At 47.5% G+C, this 24,817-nt stretch overlaps 1 protein-coding gene across 3 annotated transcripts in view; it reads left to right on the forward strand.

The window, feature by feature from the left end:
* The first annotated feature begins 231 nt into the window (after positions 1-231).
* Dlgap2 (DLG associated protein 2) overlaps positions 232-24,817 on the forward strand; it is a 715,977-nt gene continuing 691,391 nt past the window's right edge. For 2 of the 3 annotated variants that reach the window (XM_060381433.1, XM_060381435.1), the window contains exon 1: positions 275-494. The gene's annotated coding sequence lies outside the window, so the exon portion shown is untranslated. Of the gene's footprint in view, positions 495-24,817 lie in introns of all 3 variants that reach the window. The other variant, XM_060381432.1, reaches the window with a different exon arrangement.

Below are 24,817 nucleotides of genomic sequence, written 5' to 3' on the forward strand. Positions count from 1 at the left end.
CGAGTGACCCAATGCTCTGCGCGCAACAGTTGGGACCCGCTGTGCGCGGGCTCCCGGGCCCCCTTGCGCGCAGCGCGACCTCCGGGCCAGGCTCGTCACTAGCAGCCGCTCGGCGGCCTGAGCGCTCCCCCTAGGCGCGCGGCGCTGGGCCCTCGCTCAGATGGAGCCACGCACCAGCCGCCCCCCAGTGCGCCGGTGCCTCCCCGGGCGCCGAGTGCGCAGGCGCCGGCCGTGAGGACCGACCGTGCGCCGGGCTCGAACGGGGTCGGAGCGCGCGGCGGCGGCGGCGGCGGCGGCGGCGGTGGCGGTGGCCGCGGCGGTGGCGGCGGCGGTGGCGGACAGACAGAGGATCGACGCGCTGGACCCGAGGCTCCTCGAGCCTGGGGGCCGGCGGCTGTGCCGTGCGCGCCGCCTGGCCTGAGGGGTGGCCACCCTGCCATGTCGCTCGGCGCCCACTGAACTCGCAGAGCCCGAGGATGTCCGCTCTGAGGAAGGTGCGAGACGCGCGGGGCCGCGGGCACCGGGACGCGGGGACCGGGGCGCTGAGCGGCGAGTGCCGTCGGGGCAGGGAGGGGGCGGTGCTGCGAGACTGGCCGGCGTGGGCCCTTCCCGGGCGGCCGCCTTGGGGGAGGAAGGGGGCTCCGGGGAGCACGCTCCGGGAGTGGGAGGACGACCCTGGGGGCGCCCGGGGCCCCGGGCTCCGCCGCCGGCTCCTCTCCGGCCGCAGCGCCCCGTGTCAGGGCTGCTGGCACACGGGCTCCCCGGGTGCGGGAGCGAGGCGGAGGTGTGAAATTCCCCGCTCCGCGAGGCCGGGGACGGGGGTGCAGCCCGGGGCGCCGGCCGGCGAGGGGCTCCGGTGGGCGGCGGGCAGCGACCCGGGCTTCCCCTCCCCCAAGCGCAGGTGGCCGCCCGGCCCCAGGCTGGGAAGGGATGCAAGGGGCCGGGCGCCGGGGTTCCGGGCGCCGGGGTCGCGGGGGCGGGGAGGGGCCCCTGGCGGCCGGCGGGGCCCGGGCCCGGGGCCGGGAGGGGGTCGCCGCGGCTGGGCCCTCCGAGTGCGAGCCGGGAGCCCGGGGGCTCCTTTCGGGGCGGTTGCTAAGCGAAGCGCTCCCCGGCGCAGGGTTTTGTAACTAAGCCTCCCCCGGCAGCTGCTGTTGCTGTTCTCGGGCTCCTTCCCTAACGATCGCACGAGAAATAATGAGGATGTGATTATTACAGCCCTGCGCGGCGCAGGGGTGCGGGGCGGCAGGCGCCGCGGGCCAGGTGGGCTCGGGCGGCCCGGGGGGCCCTCTCCCCCGCCCTCCCGGAGCCCTCGGGGACCCGAGGCGGGGGGCCGGGGCTCCACGCCGAGTTCCAGGAGGTGGGCAAGGGCGGCCGGCGGCCCCTAGGCGGGCGCAGGGTGTCGCACGCAGGTGGAGGGGACCTCGGAGCGCCGCGGCTGCTGTAGCGATTCGCACCCGAAACTCACAGCACCCTGTGCGGCGCTCCTCCACTTCGGGGACGTGCTGCCAGCCGCCCGCATGTCGCTTCTCGCACAGGGATGCCGATTCCGGCCCGGGTCGGAATCCAAATGCGTGACTGACTTAGCGGCGGCGGCTGCGTTGTCTCGATGGGCGTGAAAAACCACGGCCCGCGAGTTCGCCCTGGCTGCCGCCGAACTCGGCCAGCCCAGGATGTGGGCGGTCCGGGGCTGGAGATTAAAGCGCAGCAGGCTGCCCTGGCGTCTGATACTCGGAGGCGGGAGGAAGCTCTCGGGATGCGGAGCCCTGGGATGGATGTTGGTGACCAGGGTGGGAACATCAGCCTGCAACCTTGAGGGCTGACCGCTACCTTGGATCCCGGCCGCCCGCGTTTCGCCGTCCACTCTCACTGTCCACTCCGTGAACTAATTGCATTTGTAATGAGAAAACAACCTGGAGCCTTAAGGTGGCCCGAAGTAGTCCAGGGCCGCTTCAGGGCAGTGTGCAAGTCGGAAGCTGGCTTACTTAATTCAGCCTCTCCAATACATACGCGCGGGCGCACACACACACACACACACACACACACACATACTTAAAGTACATTATGACATGATTTTCATCTTCATCTTCTCTGTGGAAGGTGCTACATAGCCAAGGCCAAAAAATTGGTGATACGGTGAGAAATGATAATTTTTGGCAGATCAGGTTGTTACTCTGGTGTTTAAAAAATGCCATTAATCAGGGTTCTCCAGTAGCCGAATTGTCTTGTGCAGGCAGTTGGGTGACTCACGCAGACTTGGCTTCCATGGTAATTGTAGACTGTGTATAGCCCTTTCTTTTAGATTATGCGACTTTTTCATTACTTGGAAGAGAACAAATTAGAATATTTTATGCCCCACATCTGGCCGCACGGCTGGCAGGCCACGGGGAGTCCTCTGGCAGAGCACAGCTGCATGGGCAGAGACATAAACCCAGTAAGAGAGGATGGGGAGGGGTCCCCGGCTGCCTCACTTCTCCACTCCGGAGGGCCCATCTAGTAAAGCTGCCCGCAGAGATGCTACTGTGAGCTGGCCGTGTTTCGGTCCCCCTAGTCCCCGCTGAGATCATCCCTTCCATTAAGCCCAGCCATGCGCCCTCGCTCTGACCTGTACCTTGTATTTTAGGTCAAAGGGCCATACAGCAACTGGTAGATGAACGCCGTGACAAATAACTCAAAGGAACAGAATTGAAATTAACACGCGCAGACCCCCACCCCCACGGGCCAACACGCACACCTTCTCTTTTCTCTAGAGAAACCTTCCAGGCTGAGCAGTGTCCACCCCTGTTCTCACTGCTGCCCTCGGCCTTCTGCAGCCACAGCGAGGTTAGCACTAGAGGAGGCGGGCGGGCCTGGGGAGGGCACTTGTGAGTCCGGCAGTTCGGTAGCTGTGTTGTCACTCCTCCAGAGTGACGTCAGCATGTCCCTGCAGCTGCAATCTGTTGCTTCTCCTGTTTTTGTCCACTTCATTTTTGACAGTGATAGAAACTCCACATTGAATATTAGAAGCAAAAATATGCTTCTCAGAATTTAATTGATGTACCAAGAACGTGATCAACTGCAGAACTAAAAAGTTCTAGTATTTTATTAAGTGTTACACGATTTTTAATGCTATAATATTCTTTTATAATTGTATTTGAGGCAGAAAAAAAAACAACCCCTTCATCTCAGTTGCCCAAGGAGTGGAATGATACACACTTTGATTGTAGAATTTATGAGGAAGTGAATTAAATATTATTTATTGACCCTTGGAATGGATATGCCATGATCATGCACTGGCTACAGTAAAAATAGCTGTGATTCATCATTTTGGCCAGATGGAAGTCATATTTAGAGCGTTGCAGTATGTTGGCTATAAAAGAATTAGAGCTTTACCACACAGGAAGTTAGTGGGAAAACATTCCATGCAGTTAAAATTGCTCTCCATCAACCATAGTTTTAACTAGCCTTTGCTTACTGTCTCCTAAGCACTTGCATTTTATTAGCATCTACTGAAATATGCTCAGTTGTTTCTTAGTATTTGTGTGTGGGGGTCTTAAGGGTGGCAATTCACCTGCATCCATAACAAAAGCATTCCCAGTTTTCAGGAGGCCGAGGGTCTGGGATCTGCTTCTGACAAAGTGTGGGATTGTAGGTTCCCATGCTGGCATCAAACCTGCAGCTGCCCTCGGTCAGCTCTGCCTTCCAGAGCTTCAGAGCAGTGGCACACAATATATTTGGTTCTTAATCTATTGGGCAAAGGCGATGGGAGTTAACCAGCTGATTTTCTTGATCCTGCCAGTTTCTCTGAAAATGAGATGGCTTCTCCATCCTCCATCAGTAGCTCAGGGTGTCTTTACAGGGTCCTCTTAGTGGGCCCAGGGGAACCACTGCTGTTCTCTGTGGGTGGGACCCTGTGAGAGATTTTGCATCTAGGGTTGCTGGGGAGATTTTCCTGCTCGTGTGATAAAAAGCCAATACTTCAACATTCAGCCTTTCTTTCCTGACCTTTCAAGAACTAGTGACCTTATTGGTTGCTGGGAAATCGGCCATGAGTGTGAATTTATTCTGCTTTGGGGTCCCATGCTTGGGGTGTGGCTGTGGTGGGCCACCTCCTTCCAAGAGTGGGATGCATGATTGGCAGGGCATGTCACAGGCTATGTGACTTTGTCAGGTTGTTCAGTCATTAAAGAATGTGGAACTCAACTCAAACATAAAATTTTTATGTGACTTTTGAGAAAAGAAACTTTTAGGAAATATGGATGAAAAGATAGAAGAATTGAAGTTGCTGTAGCCAGCTTACAGCCTCTCTAAAAAATAAACCTGAATTCCACAGCCCCTGTCTGAGGAGGAGAGAGGGGCCAAACCTCTTTACCTGTTGATTCAGCTATGTAGATGTGGAAATTCTCTTTTTGGATTGGGTCTTCTGTTGACGACAGTCAAGTGGTATATGTAGGTTTTTAGTTTATTCAGAGATTTCCAAGTAAAAGCATTCATTTTTGGAGCTAGATTTGTTCGTTCTCAGATGATGTTTTTTTTTTTTTTCTGTTATTCTTCTTATGTGTTTCTACCAGAACAATAAACAATTTTGAACCGATTATATTGAAAAGGAATAGGCATTTGGACATACCCCTCAATAAAATGGTAGCAAAAAATTTAGGTAACTTTAGATATAGTTATTCATTTGTTTAAAAATGATACCCCATGCTGGGCATAGAGAGGGTGGCCAAATAACAGGCACAAAAACACAAAGGAAAATGAAAGAATGCAATTGTCCTGTAGAGCCAGTACAGTAGCCAGGCAATATGGAGAGGTCTACTCTTGTGTTTAATCGACATTCATGCTGCTGTTTCTGCGCAAGCTGACAAGTGCCATTTCATCTTGTTGGTCTAAAGGGTGACTGAGTTCAGGTCTACTGTCACCTGCCTACACAACTGAGTGCCATTTAGCAACCTGGCTGGCCTTGCTGTGTTTTACTTACCCTTCGCCAAAAGGGGGGGGATAGAATATTAACTTGGTGGGACGACGACGTGGATTAAATGACTTGATGGCAGTGTCGCTGTGAGAAGAATGGTGCAGAATGTTCAGTATGTCTCGACTCTTTCAGTTATGAAGAGACAAAGCCAGTCACAGCTCAGTTCGGGTCACCAGTGCTGGAAGTTATCAGAGTACCCTGACTTTCGAGAACATTGTAGCATTCTTGCTTATTTATATATTTACTTGTTAATCCTTCAAACAAACAAATTTAAGTGGACTTAACCGACAAAAGCATGGAAGAAGGGTTAATAAAATAGAAAGGGCCAACAAGGTAATGACCATCAGAGTTAAAGAAGTTTGTGAGGGTTGCATTTAACTATGAGCTCCCTAGGAGCCATATCAACAGAACCCCAAATACATAAACCTTTACCTGGTTACCTTGTTGGGTGGACATCACAAATACATAAGAATCGTGTAGGTTCTTTCCCAAGCAGATCATCTAGAGAGGAGTTGGGCTGTAATAGAGTAGCTGTTGTATAAATGCAGCAGTGTTTTTCCTGATGTGTCCTATGATACACTAAGATGGAAATCCAGAAGAGAGCATGTGTGTTTGTCCGTAAGTCACATGCTATCTCAGGGACGAGATGGTGAGACAGCCAGTCTTCATGCCTTTGCATCATTCACAAACATCTATAGTTAATATTAAAAATATGTGTGAACCATGATGTATATCCTGTGGAAACTCAAGCTTTTGACTTTTATGTATCTGCATATTTCCTAAAGCCTGGTACATGATGTTTTATTGTAGGGTAAGCAACCATAACATGCTGAAGGTACCGGCATAAGGACAGAGTTCTTATGCTTAACAAGTGCTTCTAAAATTAAAATGAGGCTGCCACCTGAAGACACTTTATTAATTGAAAGTACCAGAAAGACATCCACCAGATGTTATGGATTTGCCTGATTTAAATGCACTCAGAAACTGGCAGTAGCCTATAGTTGGGCAAAATTAGCTAACAAAAAGCCTGTATTATGGTTGGGTGTGTTATAACTTGTCCAAGTAGCTGTACTGGAAGCAAAAAATGGAAGGGTCGTATGGATTCCCTTCTGTATCAGCATGAGGCTGGAAAATTGTAAACACAGTTATCACCAAGTAGAGGCCAGCTTTGTTATCCCTCACTCACCTCTGGTGTATCGCCACTTCCTGCTACCCCCCCAACCCCCCCCCCCCCCCGTGAAGTTTCGTAGGTGTTTGTCTCAGAAAGGCTCCCTTGGGCCAGCAATTGCCCCAGGCATGCCTTACACCGTGTTGTTTCCCAAATTTGCTAAAATGGAAGCGTTGTGAGCGTTGTGTCTTTGGTTTTAATCGCCCCCTACTGCCGGCTCAGGAAGAGCTAGTGTGTCAGTGAATGATCCCAGAAGATGCATTCTACCCAGCAAGGGCTGGGGTTCTCCCCGCTCTGACTTGCAGCTCCTCTTTGTTCTTCTACCATCACAGTATCTTTTGTGGGGATCCCCGACCCACCCTATACCACTCCATTTTGTAGCTCTATGTTGCTTTACATCTCTGATTTGACCATATTTTTGTCATACTTAATAATCTTTCCTTTAAAAAAATTTTTTATGTGCGTTTTACCTGCATGTATGTGTGTTCTGTGTGCATGTCTAGTACCCCTGGATCAGAAGAGGGAGTCAGAATTGTGGTAACAACTGGAGTTGCAGAGTTGTGAGCAGCCATGTGGGTTCTGGGAGCCGTGCTTGGGTCCCCGGAAGAAGATCAAATGTACTTTACTGCGGAGCAGTCTCCCCAAACCCTAATACTATTTCATTTTCCATCTTTCTCTCATACTTACTCTTTCAGACCTAGTTGAACACTGCTTCCCCGTGGCATATTTCCCAGGCCCCATGCCAGATGACCTCATCCTCCCCGTCCTTGCTTTGTGCTCTAGGAGGGCGCAGACCATGGAAAGCTCACTGGAGTGCCTGGGCTATTCGCTGTCCTTGGTCCTGGACAGATAGCTGTGCAAGGGATGGAACTACCAGTCCGCAATGTCTGTCACAGTGTTGTGGACCTTGCTGCTCAATAAACACTGGAATGATAAGTAACTCCACAGCAGCTAGCCTAACTGTACAGCCACCGTGAGGGTCTCAGTCAGATCATAACCCATTGCTTCTCTGAGTTGTGTGCATCTAAGTGAGATATGAAACTTTATTAACGGTAATGGGTTTGCATATACCGTGTTTATTTGCTTTTAATGTTAAACTTTTGGCTCCTTAAAATAATATGACACCATAACATTTTGACAGTTTCTGAAGAAAAATCTATTTAAACTATTTTCTGATAAAAGCTAAGTGTAGAATCTATATTATAGACAATGTAGAGATTTTCACAAATGGCTGAAAGTTAGTTTCAGGAATATATTGGGGCCATTTGACTGTGTAACATTGCTGAATCTAAAACAAAATGTTCTGGTTTATCACTATAATTAGATTCAAAGTTTTATTTTTGTTGTGAAAGATGAGTTATACAGCTCTTTTTTTTTTTTTTCCTGCAGGCAACCAAACAGTAGAAATACTTAGTAAGTTTCTTCAATTTACCCCTTTCTTGTTTCTATGGTATTTCTTAAACATCACAACACTCAATCAAAAGAAAACTTTCTTTGCATGTAGGATGTTCTGTGATATTCACTTCTGGGAGCTTATCCTAAGGACATAACCATGAACTAACAAGATTAGCTAATTGGACACTCTCTACAGCTTTGTTTCCTGGAATAATACTGAAATGAAGAAAAAAGCGACAGGATACATTTTCTAACAATATAAAAATGCATAGACATAAAAAGGTGGAGCCTAAATATTTAATGGCACAATGTGATCTTCCTCTATTGTGAAGTAAAGGAAACAGATTACAGACAGGAAACAGATTACAGACAGGAAACAGATTACAGACAGTGCACCCTATACCTCCATGTTCTTCAGCCCCCGTCCTTGCCATGATGGGAAGACTGGAGGGCGCCTGGCAGCCAGGCAAGGACTCGGCTCTGTGAGTCCTGTCTCCCGATAGTCAGCCACATCATGGCTCAGCCTCAACACATCCCTCTGCCACCACCGCCTCTTGGCTAGTCTGTGCACCCACAGCTACATCCATAATCAGGGGTGTCATGCCAGCTGCCCGCCACAGTGCATGATCTCCCCCACATTGTTTCTCCTTCCCTCGTATACCTGTGCCTCAAAGCTTTCAGCCCTTCTCCCTTGCTGCTTTCTCCTATGCCGTGTAACTTAACTTATTCATAACAGTTGCCTAATAACGGGCAACACTGATTGAGTGCTTACTGTTTTCCAGGTGTTCAGAATGTTAATGAAATAAGTTCCCAGTGTGAAGTTTTGTGTGGTACCATCTGCATGTTGCTGAGTAGGAAGCAGAGGAAAAGAGAATATCATTGCCACAGTCTGGCACACCATAGTGGTGGTGGCTCCACAGCTGAAATTTGTCGCCTCTCATTGGGACAGATGCCCTAAGAGGGCAGAGGTTTCATTTAGTTTGATCACTGTTGAAACCCAAATACCTAACACATTTTTGGCATCAGGCACCAATCCACCATTTGCTGAATGAACAAACCAATGAGTGAATAGATTCAGATAGAGATTTTACCATGCATATTCAAATGCTGAACTGATAGTGACTGAGTGATTCATACACACACACACACACACACACACACACAGTACCAACACCGAAACAACTTGAATATTTGTTAGCAGTTAGGGTTCCTGCAAATGTCACCATGTATCTTCTGTGGAAGCAGTGTCTTCCACTGTCTTGGGCGACATCTTTATTAAAAAGCATGCCAACAACCAGCAGCATTTGAGCCATCAGGATTTCAAGTGCTGAAGCTGCCCCGAGCTGGTGCTAACACGATGCAAGCAGGCCTTTGGCTCTATTAAACTGTCGCATGGGCTTCCCGGGCCCGTGGGTGTCTTCCCGGGCCCGTGGGTGTCTTCCCGGGCCCGTGGGTGTCTTCCCGGGCCTGTGGGTGTCTTCCTGGGCCTGTGGGTGTCTCCCGCAGGGCACATGTTCTGTATTCTAGCAGTTTAGTTGGTGGCTCATGGTCAGGAGAGAGATCTCCATGGTCACCTAGTGTATCCTCCGCAGGGAAGCACAGCATGTGGAAGGTGGCCTGGGAGGAGCGGATGCCCAGCCTTCTGCGTATTTTCTGTCTGCCTCTGTCTTTGTCACACTTACCAGCAGGTGTGGCAGGGGGTAGACCTGAACAGACTCAGAAGGGGAAGAGGAGAGTTTGGCCATGCCACTGGGTAATCCTTTTGTTTCACCTTTGCGGGGAAGAAACCTTGCTATCGATCTCTGAAAGTCCTTGTTTCACATTTCACATCTACCAATTATGGCCAAGAGCAGGAGCCCCTGTTTGAGGCATTGATTAATCTTAATCTGCTTCCAGGTTAAATTGTCCCTTGTTCCCCTATAGCCCTGTGGAGGATGATGGCTGTGGAAAACTGGGCTCCCTTAACATCAGCCTTTCACAGCCAATAGTCTGTGATGTGCTTCTGAACCTAACTCCCCACCTGCAGCAGGTGATGGTTTTGTAATTTAAACAGGTCTTAAACATGGCTGCTCTGTGTGCAACTTAAAGAGAAGAGAGAATTTCAATATCATAAATATATACAGAAGTAGAACTCTCCTCAAATCCAGGCATGGTTTATCATTTATTCATCCATATGATTGGATTCACTAGCAGAAAATCTGTAGTTCTATGGTTAATAGGGTTTGGGGGAATGTTGGAAGGACGTGGTTCATGTTGGGGATCAGGAAAAGACTAAAGACCAGGTACAAGCAGGGAACATCCCTAACATTTCAGCCACAGGGGAAACTGACAAGCACCATTCTCTGTGTCTGTGAACTTCCTAAAGCTGGCTCAGTGTGTCACTGTTGTTTGACACGCTGAGTAGACACAGCACACACATCTACTCATCTCAGATAGGGATGGTAGACCAACTTATGAACCATGCATTTTAGTGGGGTCATTTACAGAGATATAGGTAAGGGATTACTTACAGGAGCAGAAATAACCAAAAGACAGCTGCATTACCAAGGCCCAGCATGGATGACAACTCACAAAGCTGGTACCCTGGAGCTCACTGCACAGCCTACAGGGAGCTCAACAGATTGGAGAGTGTCTTTTCCAAGGGACTCAGTTGCTCTTAACCTCTTCCAGGCAGGTCAGATGATTTCTGCTTTTTCTAGGCAGCTGGTCTGGTCTCAGTTGTCTTTGTTGCTCAGCTTTTCTGAGTCTTCTTCACAGCTTTTATTGCTCACTCCAGCAAGAAGAGACCTAGTGAATCTGGTCAGCTTCAGGGACTTCCTGAAGCTATTTTGAGTTGTTTACTTTTTGGCTTAAGTAGGTTCCCTGTTGGACGAACTGTTTCAGTCACAGAGGAAATTGTTAAAACAGCAGTCATATATCACAAGCTGCTTTTAAATTGTGTGTGAGTGCAGAGATTCTGGGTTGCCAGAAGTGAGACAGGTACACAGGGATGGGGGGGGGGAGGAATGGAGGGAGAGAAAGAGAAAGAGAGAGGAGAGAGAGAGAGAAAGAGAGAGACCTTTACTTTTCCTTCTTTGCAGAATGCTGGAGTCCAAACAAAAAAAAGGGAGAAATACCTGGCCCCTCCTCTCTGTGTGTAATGTGTTTCATGTGCCTGCACGTGCTTGTGTGTGCATGCAGATGCATGCACTTACATGTGCATCTGTGTGTGGAGACCAGAGGTTAGTGTCAGCTGTCTTCTTCAGTTTCTCTCCATCTATTCTGATTTGAAAGAACAGAACCTAAAGCTCACTCAGTGCTTAGATGAGGCCAGCAAACTTTAGGGATTTGCCTGTTTCTGCCCTCCCGGTACCATCATTACAACTTTTTGCATGGGTGCTGAGGATCTGAACTCAGGTCCTCTTATGTGCATGACAAGCATTTTACTGATTGAGCCATCTCATTATCCACAAGGTCCTTTTCTTGTATCATCTTAAAATATTGTAGTTTAAAAGAAAATTCTTGTGTGTGCACTGGGTCAAGCCCAATGCTCGGCGATAGCCATCAGCCATCCAAGGCATTTATCACCTGCTGTGCGCAGTTCTCTTGGTTTTGCTTATGAGTGCCCTATTTCTTTAAATCTTTCTTCTGTAATACATTTAGGTTCCTCTTTGAAATGCATTTGTATGTTTCAAGGGAACAAGAATAAGGGAAAACCCAGAGGTCAAGATTTTATTGTAGAGCTTGGTGATGTATTTCCTTAGCTGCCAGATCTTTTTTTTTCTCCTTGTTAACTTTTGTCATGCTGTCTATCATCATGCTGTCCATCTTTTCAGAGTCTTCTCTGTTCACAAGTATTTTGTTCTCACCTTTATGTGGGGATGGGATAGGAGACCGTTTGGGCTGTTTCCATCCATTGTCTTTTTTTTTTTTTTTTTTTTTTTTTTTTTTTTGCTGGTTCTGCTGGTTCTTTAGTATCTGTTAAATATTTAGAAATTACGTAGAGGTATAAATTAGTGAGTTAACACTCACCGTTGATTTTGTGGTGTGGGAATATGTCTGAGCTGCTTAGTGCACGGCTTCACAGTTATCTCAATTTTTAAATCAAGGTTGACAACTGCTTTTTTAGTTTTTGCTAAGAACTCTATATTATATAAAGAAATCTAAATTATTATTGACAGTTTTATTTTAGCCCATGTTTAATATTCTAGAATATAATATAGCCCCTTCCTTTCTTCCTTCCTTCCTTCCGTTCATTCAAACTTAAGTTGCTTTACCCCAAATTGGCTTTTACTTTCTGATTCTTTTGTTTATTTTCAGAAACTCTAGATAATTTTCCTCTAATAAATTGGCTAAGGGTGTATTTAGTTTATTGAGGTTGCTATAATAAACTGCATATTAACTTGCAAACCGCCATTGCAAGTTAATGGTGGTTTGCAATGACATAAACATTCTATCTTGCAGCCCTGGGTGCTGGGAGTATAAAATCCAGGTGTCTAGGATCATTCCAGCCTCTTGCAGCTTCTAGGGGCTTCAGGTGTTCTGTGGCTTGTGGCCACATCAATATAATCTCCTAAGTCTCTGCATTAATATGCTTCTTCATCTTCAATATATCTAAATCTTTGTGCCACAGGAGACTTCTGGTCTTCTTAGGCCCTTCTCAGTATCCTGGGAGAAAACGTTCACCCATAAGTCCTTGACGAACATACCTGCAGAGACATTTTCCCAAAAAAAGCTACATTTATGGGTTCCAGGAATCTGATAGGAACTCCTTGGGTACAACTTTGGTCACTCCCATAATGTAGACACTCCTAGGAATCTTAAAACAATTGCCCAACTGTGTCTTAGGCCATCAGTTCCACAAGTGAATGCTTATTTTGTACAGTTTCTGCAGTTGAAGGGGTAACAGAGGCCAGTAAGAGTATAGGCAAGGACTCCCTAAAGTGTCAAAGGAAGCCTAGGCTCCAAACAACAAAACAGAGGCTCAAGAGACATGACAGAATATTTAGAATGTTTTTGTGCTGGCCCAGAAAAAGCCATAACACATGTGATACTTGAAGCACCCTGAGAAGGAGAACAGGCTTTATATGTAAGTAAAGGATCAAAGAATTTAAACCAACAGGTAAGGAAGGCGCTGGTGAGCATTTGAGAAAGGTCTGAGTCACAAAGGCATGGCAACAAAAAAGGCAAATTCAAGAGTTGCTTTAATTTGAGTTATGTTTTAAAAGAATGACCACATCCTTTTTGAAGTTTGATTCTTCAAGGCAACTGTGGCTGGAGTCCCTTGGTTCACTTGCCTGGAGCCTCCCTTCTCCCCAGATTCACTTGTGTGTCTGCCGATTGTGTGCACCTCGCAGCTGCCCCTCCTGTGCCTCCAGCTGATCCGAGAACGCTGTGTTCTGTTTGTAATGAAATGTAGACTTCCTCTATGAAAAGGCTTAATGGGATAGCATTAAAAAAAAAAAAAAGAATTCAAGCTGGCTAAATTTAGTTTCTGAACAGTGTCCAGTCTGGAAATAAATCTTCATCTCAGGGCCCACTCTTCCACCTGGGAAGGTGCCCTGGCCAGATGGTTGGTGGCTGAAGTTTCTTCCTTTCCCCCTCTGCCTGCAACAGGTACTGCTAGCCTTGTCCCTCTGCCGGCTCCTGCGACTTGTAAATAGACCTCACAGTGCCATGCCCTCTGAGTAGCTGCAGTGCTCGCCATCTCTATCTCCCAGCTGTCTTCTGACTCTCACCATGTTCTGGTGTCTTCCTTTTGAGGACATCATAACATTTTAGGGGCTACAAGGGATTTGCTTTCTTCTCAGTCCCTGGCTTTGTCCTTCCACTAACTCTTAAGTTTCTGGCTTTTTTTTCTCAGGCTTATTCCCCCACCCCCAACACAAAGAACTAGTCACTTCCTGTTACTATACAGGAGGAACCTATTTTTATCCCTGAACCTAGCGCCAGAGTGTATCCTAGGCTCTGGGTCCCCCATTAAAAAAAAAAAAAAGATTTATTTATTATTTTATGTATATGAATGTTCTATCTGCATTTACATCTGCCAGAAGAGGGAATCAGTTCACATTATAGATGGTTGTGAGCTACCATGTGGTTGCCGGGAATTGAACTCATGACCTTTGGAAGAGCAGCAGACAGTGCTCTTAAACACTGAGCCATCTCTCCAGCCCTGGGTCCCCCATTTTTATCTTCCTGCACTTGTGGGCGGGACAGGTGGTATGTCCAAACCCTTCTTACAGTATTGTACCCTTGACAGTCCATGTTCACTGCACTGACGTGCTAAAGTTACTGTGGCTTTAGAATAAAGAGGAGGAGCTGCGCCTCGGCTCCTCCTTGACTTCCTGCTGTCACCTGTGGGATGATGGACAGTAAACACTGTTGCTTTGCGCCTGCCCCCGGTACCCCTTGGATGACAAGCTGTCTTCATGTGCCCTTGGTTACAAAATGAATCAGACTTAATCCCCAGCCTGCAAATTCCACGGTCAGGGGAGAAGCACAGACACGAAGATTGTATTGTGCATGGCAAGCAGAGAGGTGGGGCCTGGAGGCTTGCCTGGAGCAGGGCCTGGAGCACCAGTCTGGCATAGGTTCTGTAGAGGCTTAGTATGGGCATTGCATACCTGTGTGGGAGACAGCGCCAAGGAAGTCTGTCCTCCTGGCTTCAAACTTCTGACTATGTGTTCTGTGCTGAGTGCAGTGTGTGTGTTGAGGAGGAGGAGGAGGTCTTGGGTTCTCCTTTGAAAATTATAAATGACAAGATGGAAGTGGTGGCCGAGAGTGTTGGAGTAAGGTGTCCTGGGAGCTTAGTCCTGGGCCCGTTGGGACCCATCATGGCTATACAGACAGCAACCACCTTCTGTGTCCTCTGCACTCTGTAACTTCTAAAAAAGTGTGCTCATCCTGTGTCCCCAAGATGCTCCTTCTCAAGTGGTTCACTGGCTTTATGTCATTTCCTAAATAGTGCTCATCAAATTCTTCATTGACTGAGCCATCTCCCCAGCCTGAGATGCTGTTCTGCAGGGGCTTATGGTGATGATCTTGCTGGTGCAGATCATCACAGCAAGACTCCTGTGATAATGGGTGTGTGAGGAAGAAGTGGGTGGGGATACTGAGGTCCAGAAGATGAGTGGCACCTTCAGTGGGTGATGCTTGTGAGTGAGGTGGGAGAGGGTGATGGCTAAGTGTGAGAATATACCCATATTAGTCCCTGTTCCCAGGTGCTAACTTTGGATAGATGACCCAAAGCTGTCACTCTGATGCCTGTTTCTCCTACATTTATTTCTCCTTAAAAGAGCAAGCAGTTACAGACTAAGACTTTGAACGCGGTGGACTTAAGTGAGGAATGGCAATCTTTCTTTTGCAGATAGGAACACGGACACATTGAAAATTTAGGTAGTCTTTATGGGTGGGACATAAACCTGAAAATTTATACCTGGTGTAACAATATGGCATAGATCTTCCTGCTTCTCTGCAGGGAAAGGATGAGGCTTATTTCTCTGAAGAATTGCCACTATGTACCTCAGAACAAGAACTTTAAAGTACTTGAGAAAACTGTCCAGTTTTGGGGCAGTTAGTTTGTTTCCTTTTCTGTAGTTCTAGCTAATAAAGCTTTGATTTATGTACACTAAGGCCCTGAGAGGAAATGAGGGAATTCAGTGAATAGGAAGAACAGGAACTAATTAAATCATAATTATACTTGGTTTAAATGTTTACTTAGGGAAAGCATTGAGAGGATTACTGTAAGACAGGAGGGCACAGAAGGTCTTGAGCTTGGGACAGGCATGTAAGGAACAGCCGTGTGAGATACCGGGGAAGTGGGAATCCCAGGGGGATTGGATGGAGGCACAGAAGAAGAGCAGCAGGAGCGCCTGGGAACCAGCACAGAAGCTGCTCTGACTTCTTCTGTGCTCGTCAGTTCAAACATGGTGAAAAATGTGTCAGTTCACTAGGTTAGGACAGTGACTACTGATGTTTGGATGTCTCACACTGCGGGATTTTTGTAGCTTTCCCCGGGGACTGTAGTTCTGAATTTTTAAGCTGACTGTGGTCAGAGCAGCACACCCGGGCTTGTGCTGTGTGTTATGATCTTGTAGGTAGTGTGGTGTTAGGCAGTAAGGGTAGCTACCGCAGGGTGTGGTGGGATTCAGGAGTGATGCGCAAAGGCTTCCTTCACCTATGCTTGGAGTCTGGACCAGAGCCTGAGGAAAGTGAGGGTACCACTGAATTTTATTCGTTATTGAGTGGTGAAGCTGAGGCGGGGCTTGGGAGAGCCTTTGAGGTTGGGCTTGCTGTGTGTACAGTGTATGTGCATACGTGTTTATGTGTGTGTTCAAGTGCATGTGCTCACAGAAGCCAGAGATCAGAATTGGGTGCCTTCTTCAGTCGCCCTCTTTTATTACTTACTTACTCGTTTGTTTATGTTTACTTATTATGTGCATGTGCGTGCACACACATGCGCATGCATGGGCCGTGGGCCAGGGTACGTGTGTGGACATCAGAGAACTTGTAGGAACCCGTTCTCGCCTACAGCGTGGGCCCTGAGGGGTAAACTCAGGTTGTCAGGCTGGGCAGCAAGAGCCTTTACCCACTGGGCCATCATGCCCACCTAGTTTATTTTACTTTTTTAAAACAGGCGCTGTCACTGAACATGGAGCTCATGATTTGGCACGGCTGGCTGGCCACGGATCAGCCTGTCCCTGCACATCGAGCGCTAATACCACAGGCATATGCCATGGTGACTGGCTTCTTATATGGGCGCTTGGGGTCTGGACCCAGGTTCTCAGGCTTTCACATCCGGTGCTTCCCCGACAGAGCCGTCTCCCCAGCCCGAGATGCGCTTCCGGTGGAGCTTGTGTGGATGATCATGAGGCATTTTTGCTGGTGCAGCTGGACTCCTGTGCTAGTGGGTGAGTGAGGAACAAGTGGGCGGGGACACTGAGGTCCAGAAGATGAGTGGCACCTTCAGTGGGTGATGCTTGTGAGTGAGGTGGGAGAGGATGATGGATGAGCACCATTTAGGAAATGACGTGGTTGCGCTAAGATCGGGAGGAGGCACCGGGTGGGGATCACTCCAAAGCTTTTTGTCCTCTGCCTGCAAGAGAAGGGTGGGCATCCATCAGCCCACTCCTTGAGAATGTTCTCTAGTGTTTCTATTTAGCGTGGAGCAATCTTGTATATGTGAGGCTTTAAGATGTAATAAAAATGCATGAACTTTAGTTTGCCAAAGCCAGGCGTGAAGTTGAGACTTTGTGTTTCTTCTCTCTGGTTTGATCTTACTGAGGGCTCAGGACAGAATTCTGCTGAGTCAAACAGCAACAGGCTGAGTCCTTGCTGAATCAGGCCCCACATTTTACAGGCAGGGAAACTGAGGTCGGCTCCCAGAATTCCTTGCTCTCCCACCCAGGCTCTGCGCCCGCCCGACCACGCCTCCCCACACTGTGCTTGAATTAGGAGAACATTCTTTCAGCAGATCTCCCCGCCTCCGGTCTCTCTCGGCTTGAAACCATCCTACACACAGCTGCTGGGATAATCTTTCTAAAGCCATTTTTATCATGTCACTTCTCGGCACGATGTTTTCTGTTGCCTTTTGTCACATCCAGATTTCTCCTTTCTGGCTCTCGGGGCCTGCTGCAAAATGTCCTCTTTCCTGGGGTTCACCATGAGCTTTTATGGGAAGCTGCCCCATATTGTTGCTCAGTGTGAGTGCCTGTGCCCCTTGCTGTTTCCTGCTCCCCGGCCTTTGCACAAGCCTCCTTACCACCCTGGGATGCTCTTTAACGACTTGAGTCTCTTGCTACTTTTCTTCACTGATTCCTGTCCCTTTCCCACCTCCAAGACCCAGGTTCCTTCCTGCTTTGAACTCATGGCTGCAAACTCTTTCCTCACTCTTACTGTTCTTTTTTCTTGTGGCTGTCCTTGGCACTTAGTCCCTTAGGTTACAGAATCTTATGTAAAATATAATAACCCTGCAGACCTGTGGTCACATGACCGCCGGAACTGACAACAAAACCGGCAAACAGCAGCAGCAGCAGCGGCGGCAGAATCACACACGCTCAGTGGAACACCACTGTGATGTTTGTGCTTTGGAAAATGGTTCCCGCCGTGTGCTGGTGGCTGTGCGTGGCTGTGCGGTCACACCGTGGCCACGTGTCTCACCCGTGTTTTAAAGAAGGGTGCTGTGTGGTTGGGATGCACCCACGCCTCACTGGCTGGTAGCATATTCCTTAGATTCCCAGGAACGGCATCTCTCCACAGCGGACGCTTCCTCTGGATCTAGGGGTGCCATCAGCATCACGTGTTCCCAGGAGCCAGTTCGTGGTGCTGAGTCACCACAACTGGCCCACATGCAGGGAAGGAATTTGGTGTCGCACTTTTCTGTGTTTGGAGCTCAGATGACTCTGAGTTAAAGGCCACGTGTCTTTCATTTTCTTCTTTCGGATTCCTGATTTTAGTAGAGTTTGGGTAGCAGTGAGGTTGTGTTGAGTTGTCCAGATCTCTGCGTCAAAGCCACCGAGCAGAGGCGAGTTGGCCTGACATTTGCTTGTTAAGTGCTTGGGCATGTCCAGGTCCTCAAGTTATCTTCCTTATTTTTGACTTTATGGGTATGACTGCCTGGTGTAATCAGGGCTATGGGGACTTGGCTGTGCTGTTTAACATCTTAGGGCTGCAGTTATCTCGTCTGTGAAATGAGCACGAGGATTATTTTGCTGTCCCCACACATGGTTGTTACAAAGGTCAAGGTAAAGCTGGAGTTCCTGAGGCCTGTAGAGGCTGGCTGTCTTGGAAGGCAGGAAGCCAGCTGCACTGGAGGTTTCTTGCTCTGAGGGATGTTCTTAGCAATATCCATCCTGCTCTTTAATGTGTAGTGTATTTATGAGTCTTGATCTCAGATCCCTGATGACGGAGCTCTGTAAACCATGAAGAGCTGTATTTGTAAGGCAGCCCTGGAAAGCTTTCATTCAAAGAGAAGTTGTATTGCTTTCCTTTTTTTTTTTTTCCCGGAAATCTTGCTGCCTCTCTATGAGTGACATGTTCTTTTATGTTGCTGAGTCTTTGTATCTCACTACTAAAATCAGAACTAGGGCTGGGGAGGTGGGTTAGTAAATGAAGAACCAACTTCAATTCCTAGAACCCATGTTCTAGGAAAAAGAAAATCAGGCGTGGTAGTGTGTGCTTTTAATCCCAGCCCTGGGGAGGCAGAGACAGGAAGGATGCTGGGGCTTGCTGGCCAGACTGCCAGGGAGAGAAGTTATCTAAAAATAAAAACCGAGGTTGGTAGCACCTGAAAAACAAAAGCACATACCTGTATACTCACACATGCATGGATTTACGTGCTCACATACATACAAACTGTAAGTGGTGAGGAAACTGTCAGCTGGCATATCTGAAGTACTCCTACAGGGACAGCACACTTTTCCAAAATGTGCTTGTGACAGAGGGGTTTTGAGGGTCAGAATTTTTTTCAGATTTGTGAATATTTAATTTACATAAATACAATGAAATACTGTGGAGAGTGAGACCTACCTTTAAGTACAGAATTCATTTATGTTTTATATATGTTTTTGTTGTACTTTTGATATGTGTGAGGCTTGATTCTGTGTTGCCATGTGAGGTCAGGTGTAGAATTCCAGAATTTTAGATTACGAATGCTCAGTGTATGCACAGGTTTTGTAGAGATTTTCAAAACATTCATATTATCTCTCGGATGGATCTGGGTCTCCAAGTGGCATGCTGTGTCCAGCTCACCGCCTCATCTAGATCTGCAGAGACAGCGAGCCGTACAGGGTCCCCTTCGCCTCTGCACCTTAACCTAATGAATGTGCCAGTTTGGTATTGGTGTGTCTCTTGTTTTGGTGTCTTTCCTCCCAAGCTGTCCCCTCACAAGGATGACCCAGGGTCTGTCCCATGCTATTGCACGTGATGGTTTGCCTACTGATGACATCAGGCAGACATCCTTTAGTGTTCACTGTTTTTCTTCCAGTGAATGTTCTCTGAGGACAGATTATTTTATTAAGGCATGCCTATCAGTACGCAGATGGCTGACCTAACACACACGCGCGTGCGCGCACACACATACGTCCTTTTGGGTATCTGCAAGCCAGACTCTCTTTGGGGCTCTGGTTGCCCATGCAGAAGCAGATAGAACTGGGTTAGCCAGTTGCCTACTTTTATTCCCAGTTCTAAACACCAGCTTCTCTTCTGCATGCCTTGGATTGAATTGTTCATCAAAGTCATCCCCGGTTTACTTTTTCCATGATGAGCTGTCTTCAAATGCCATACTATTTAACAAGCATGTACACAGGCCTCCGGTGAAAGGCTGAAGACACAGTGCTGCGCTGTTTCCCAGCACCTTCGGAAGTTCGCCAGCCTGCATCACAGATTAGGCACCAAAGCCTCAGGACAGTGGCAACTGGATCCTGAGCTGGTCAGCGGCCCAAGTGATCTGTCCCACTGGGGGGGTAATTAAGCATCCCGCTGTCACGAGGTGTCCCTAATGTTGTAGGCATTATTATTTCCTTGCATAAACTAATAGTGTGTCTCTTAAGTGCTTCCTGCAAGACTCTGAAACAGCACTAGATGCAGGAGATAGAGTGTAGCTCTTGCCGTCCTACTGTTTGATTTTAGGTGTGTTGGATACAAGAATTTAAAGATAACATGATATATGTAATTGTGTGTTTGTTTTGTGAGTTTTAGCTGTTTGCTCATATATATATATATATAACTGCAACAGTGCACAAGGAGTTACAGTGAAAAGGGAGAGCGCCTCACTTTGCTTCTCTGCCATCCCTAGGTGGGTGGGCACCATTTTTTTTTTTAAACAAGAACTTTTAGAGCACTTTTAAGTCCACAGCATAACAGAGTAGAATGTCCTATCTCCACTGTGGACAACCTCTCCTGCATTATCATTCTCCCATCCCAGAGAGTCTTTACAGCTCATAACTTGTGGCTTACATGGTATGCTGCCTAGGTCTGTGTCAACTTGACATAAGCCAGAGTCATCAGGAGGAGCCTCAATTGAGGAAACGCCTCCATGAGATCAGCCTGGAGGCAAGCCTGAAGAGCATTTTCTTTATTACTGATTGATGGGGAAGGGAATAGTTCACTGTGGGTGTTGCCATCCCTGGGCAGGTGGTCCTGGGTTCCATAAGACAGAAGGCCCAGCAAACCATGAGGAGCAAGCCAGTAAGCACTCCTCTGTGGCCTCTGCATCAGCTTCTGTCTTCAAGTTCCTGCCCTGTCTTTGAGTTCCTATCTGAGTCCCTCTGATGATGAGCAGGGATGTGGAAGTCTGAGCCAAACAAACCCGCCCCTTCCCAAGTGGCTCTTAGTCATGACATTTTATCACAGCGCTGAGTTAGGACACAAGGGGACTCTTCACTGTTGCTGTGTTTCCTGGGCTTGGGCAGACACCAGGGGCATGTGCCCACACCCCAGCTTCAGCCTGATATGTGACTACTTCTGGGTATTGCCTCCTCACCAGTGTGCTTCTGGTGGCAGCTGCTTAGCATTGTAATTGGGCTATTGCTTTTACTTTCTTTCTTTGCTAACTCATGAGTCCTAGCAGTGAGTTCTACCCTTATTTCTTATCCTGCCAGCTCCAGGCAATGTCACAGCCGGCCCCTGTGTAGAGAGATGCTAACTCTTCTGAGCTCACTTAACTTCCCATTTATCTTTGTGGCTCATCGCTCACCATGGCTGTGCATGTTCTGTTTAACAGTCATTTTTTGTTGTTGTTTGAACATCAGAAATAAGTACATAGGTTTCCCTGGTACTCGTTGTACATGGAAGATCTGCCCAGTGTACAGTGGCTGCTTTCTGTCTCAACTAGATCCCTGAAATTCCCTCTTCCCTTCTTCCCTCCACCCGCCTTAGTTTTCCTTCCCCCCACTCCTCTCTCATCTCAGTGTATCCCAGGTTGATCTTGAACTGACAATCCCCCTGCCTCAGCTTCCACACGAGTAGGATCACAGGTGTGTGTCATTCTGCCAGCTTCTCGATTATGGCTCCCTCAAGTTTCCTTCCTTCCCGTGACAGGTTTTGATAAATCGCTTATGTTTCTGAGGCCCGAGCTTTTCCAACACTTTTCTGGTCATATGTTTTATTTCTTGAGTTTTCCTTTTTCTGTCTTTGTTTTCATCCTCACTTTGTTGGTGTAAATCTTTCTGTAAGAGAGGAGGGCACATTTCTTATCTTGCCAGTTGGAAGCTCTGCTCCCTATGCTAGAAAGTCTTTCTGAGTTACTGAATTCTGAGATCATTTTCCCTGTGTTTCAATGCCCCCTTTAGAGAGTTGGGTGATTGTTCTTTATTGTAACTGATTTCTTCACTCTTGGTACTCCCAGTGTCTTTCCTTTGTGTTAAGAATGCTCATGATCTTGTGTGCGGCATATGATCTTCCTGCTGTGTACTGTGCTATGTGGACATTGCCACTATGCATTTTTTTTTCTGTTTTCTGGCAGACTTTGTATTATCTTCCAACACATCAATTAAAATTTCAGTCCCAGCTACTTTATTTAAACTTCCAATGTTTCCCCTCCCCCAATATCTTTTGAAGGTGGTGCAATATTTTCTCGGCTTTCTCTGTACAAATTATTTTATCATTTGTATGTTTGTTTGCTTTCTATCAAAACTCTTAGGATTCCCTCCAACCTCTCCTTTACATTAGGGTGCCCTGTTGTGTTCACTTTGGCTCTACCTGTGTGTTGTACATGGGCTAATTTTTAAGATATTTGGACAAACAGCAGACCATCCTGCTATAGAGCCTAAACCCCAAATTCAAGTCTTTTTGTTTAGAGCACATCTCCACTGTTTTAAAGGAAAAGGTGAGTCTAGTGCTGTGTGAGGTGGGAGGTGCCAGGTGATCTTCTGAGTGCTGATAGGCATTCTGGGATTGCTTGTTGCAACTAGGCCCTGTGCCTACCCTGTGCATTATTTCCGCCAACTCAGGTTCACCCATTATGCACACTTTTGAGCAACCAGGGCAGGCATTCTGGGATCTGCACAGTTGCTCTCTTCCCCCTCCATCTTGCATCTTCCCTGCCTTGTGGGCTGCCTCCCGCCCCACCCTTCCACCTGATGTTTCCTGCAGACTAGTTGAACTTACTGGTGCTGTATGCCGTGCACACTCCTGCTTTCTCATCTCTGTGCTTTGCTTTCTCTTTAAACCCCTTCACTGTCACTTAATTTGATCTCAGAAGGAAGAGAAAGTAAATTTATATGGCCATTCCACCACCCTCAATGAGAGATGCAGCAGAGCTTTATTTTATCGTGGCTCTGGGGGCTGAAACGTAATGTAATTCTCTGACATTATTCAAATGATAATGGCCAGACAGTCTGTTAGATTATGGGCTTTTTCTGTCTCTGCCTGGCACTGAGAATAATCTGTGGATTTTATCATTGTATAAATGGACACGGACTGCTGAGAAGTCAGTGTGTGATGGCTCTGACCTGGACAGACAGCAGGCATTCACACACATGCTCCTGTCTGTGAGCATTGTCTGACAGTGGAAAAGAAATACCCTTGAAGCCACGGTGTAGAATTATTTCTGTGTGGAAAGGGCAGGCCACAGTGAAACCTACAACAAAGCGTGGGTGTGGGTTTTCTTTTCCCCTAAGACTGGTGCTTGAGAAAGTGCCTGAAGTAAGTCTCACTTCTCCCTTCCTTCTGTGTCCTCTTGCTTTGCCCTTAGGAACCTGGGGTGGTGACCACATGGGAGAGCCTCCGAATCTGCTGGGGGACCCTGGGGACCTCCAGGCTTGAAGTGTTGTCTTGGGAAATCCAGGTTACTCTAGGTTCTGGGTTCATGTAACACCAAAGGCAGGTCTAACCACACTGTCGGAGGAGGACGGCACAATGAGTTTTACCTCATCATTTCAGTGAGTGAGAGGTCAGAGAGGCATTCCTAGGGCAACACTACATTTGGTGCCATTTATGTGAAAAGAATGTCTCAAGTTTGTAATCTGAAAAACAAACCAACCCACAATAAAAGCCAGGTGCCCGTAGTAATTGAAGTCGAGGCAGAAGAACCAAGAGTTTCAGGCCAGCCTGGGCCTCAGAATTGATGTCAAAAAAACAGAGAGGAAAAATGAAACAGTTCAGAAACATCACTGAGCCCTTCTCAGTCCAACAAGGAGGAACATTTACCAAGGATTCAAGCAAAAAGAAAGCGCTTGTCTTTCTATTGGGTGATAGCGTTTTTTCATTCTGTGTTTAAGTCACTTATGTGGCATTGAGTGTTATTATCGGTATGGATTTTAATCTGGAAGGCGCCTGCTGGAGTTTCCTGGTTCTTTATGCCTCCATACATTAAACTGTATGGAGATCCACTGGTAGTTGCAAGGAGGGAAGTAGTTCATTGAAAAGGAAGCATAAATAAGCTTTGAGGTGCACTAGCTATGGCCGGGCTCCAGGCAGCAGAGTGGAAAGCGCCTGTGTGAGGTTTGTGTGCGACTTTGTACTGGTCATTCCTTAGTAACCATCCCTCCCCAGCTCCTGCAATGCAGCCTAATTTTGAGCATTTCCTCCTAGCTGAATGAAGCCCAGGTGTGCTAAGGCTGTCCCAGACTTCCATTTCAGTCTCCATTCACATGCTAATCTTCAGAACGCTTTTTCCTCCCTCTCTATTCACTATTCTCTGTCATCATCATCACTATCGTTATTATTTATTTTAAATTTCATTCACTATTCTCTACTGTTATTGTTATTATTATAATTACTATTGTTATTATTTATTTTACATTCTGCATTTCCCCCTCCATCCTCTCCTCGCAATCCCTTCCCCCATCTCCCCTCCACCTTTCCCACCCATTCCTCCATTTCTATTCAGAAAAGGGCAGGCCTCCAGGGATATCAAACAAACATGTCACAGCAAGCTGCAGTGAGACTGTGCACCTCCCCTCATATTAAGGCTGGACAAGGCGACCTGGTAGGAGATAAAGGGTCTGAAAGCAGACAAAAGAGTCAGAGACAGCCTCTGCCTCTGTTGTTAGGAGTCCCTCAAAAAGACCAAGCTACATAACTGTAACATATATGGGGGGGGGGCTAGGTCTGTTCCAGACAGCATTCCTGATTGTCAGTTCAGTCTCTGTGAGCCCCTATGAGCCCTGGTTAGTTGATTTCGTGGGTTTTCTTATGTGGTGTCCTTGACCCCTCTGGCTCCTACGATAGCTCTACCTAATGTTTGTCTGTGGATCTCTGCATTTGTTTCCATCAGTTGCTCCATGAAGACTCTCTGATGACAATTGGGCTTGGCACCACCCTATGAGTATGGCAGGATATCATTAGGCATCATTTCATTGACTTTTTTTTTTTTTTTGCCAGTCATG

This window comes from Meriones unguiculatus, chromosome 4 (assembly GCF_030254825.1).
Source record: "Meriones unguiculatus strain TT.TT164.6M chromosome 4, Bangor_MerUng_6.1, whole genome shotgun sequence".
NCBI classification, from domain to species: Eukaryota; Metazoa; Chordata; class Mammalia; order Rodentia; family Muridae; genus Meriones; species Meriones unguiculatus.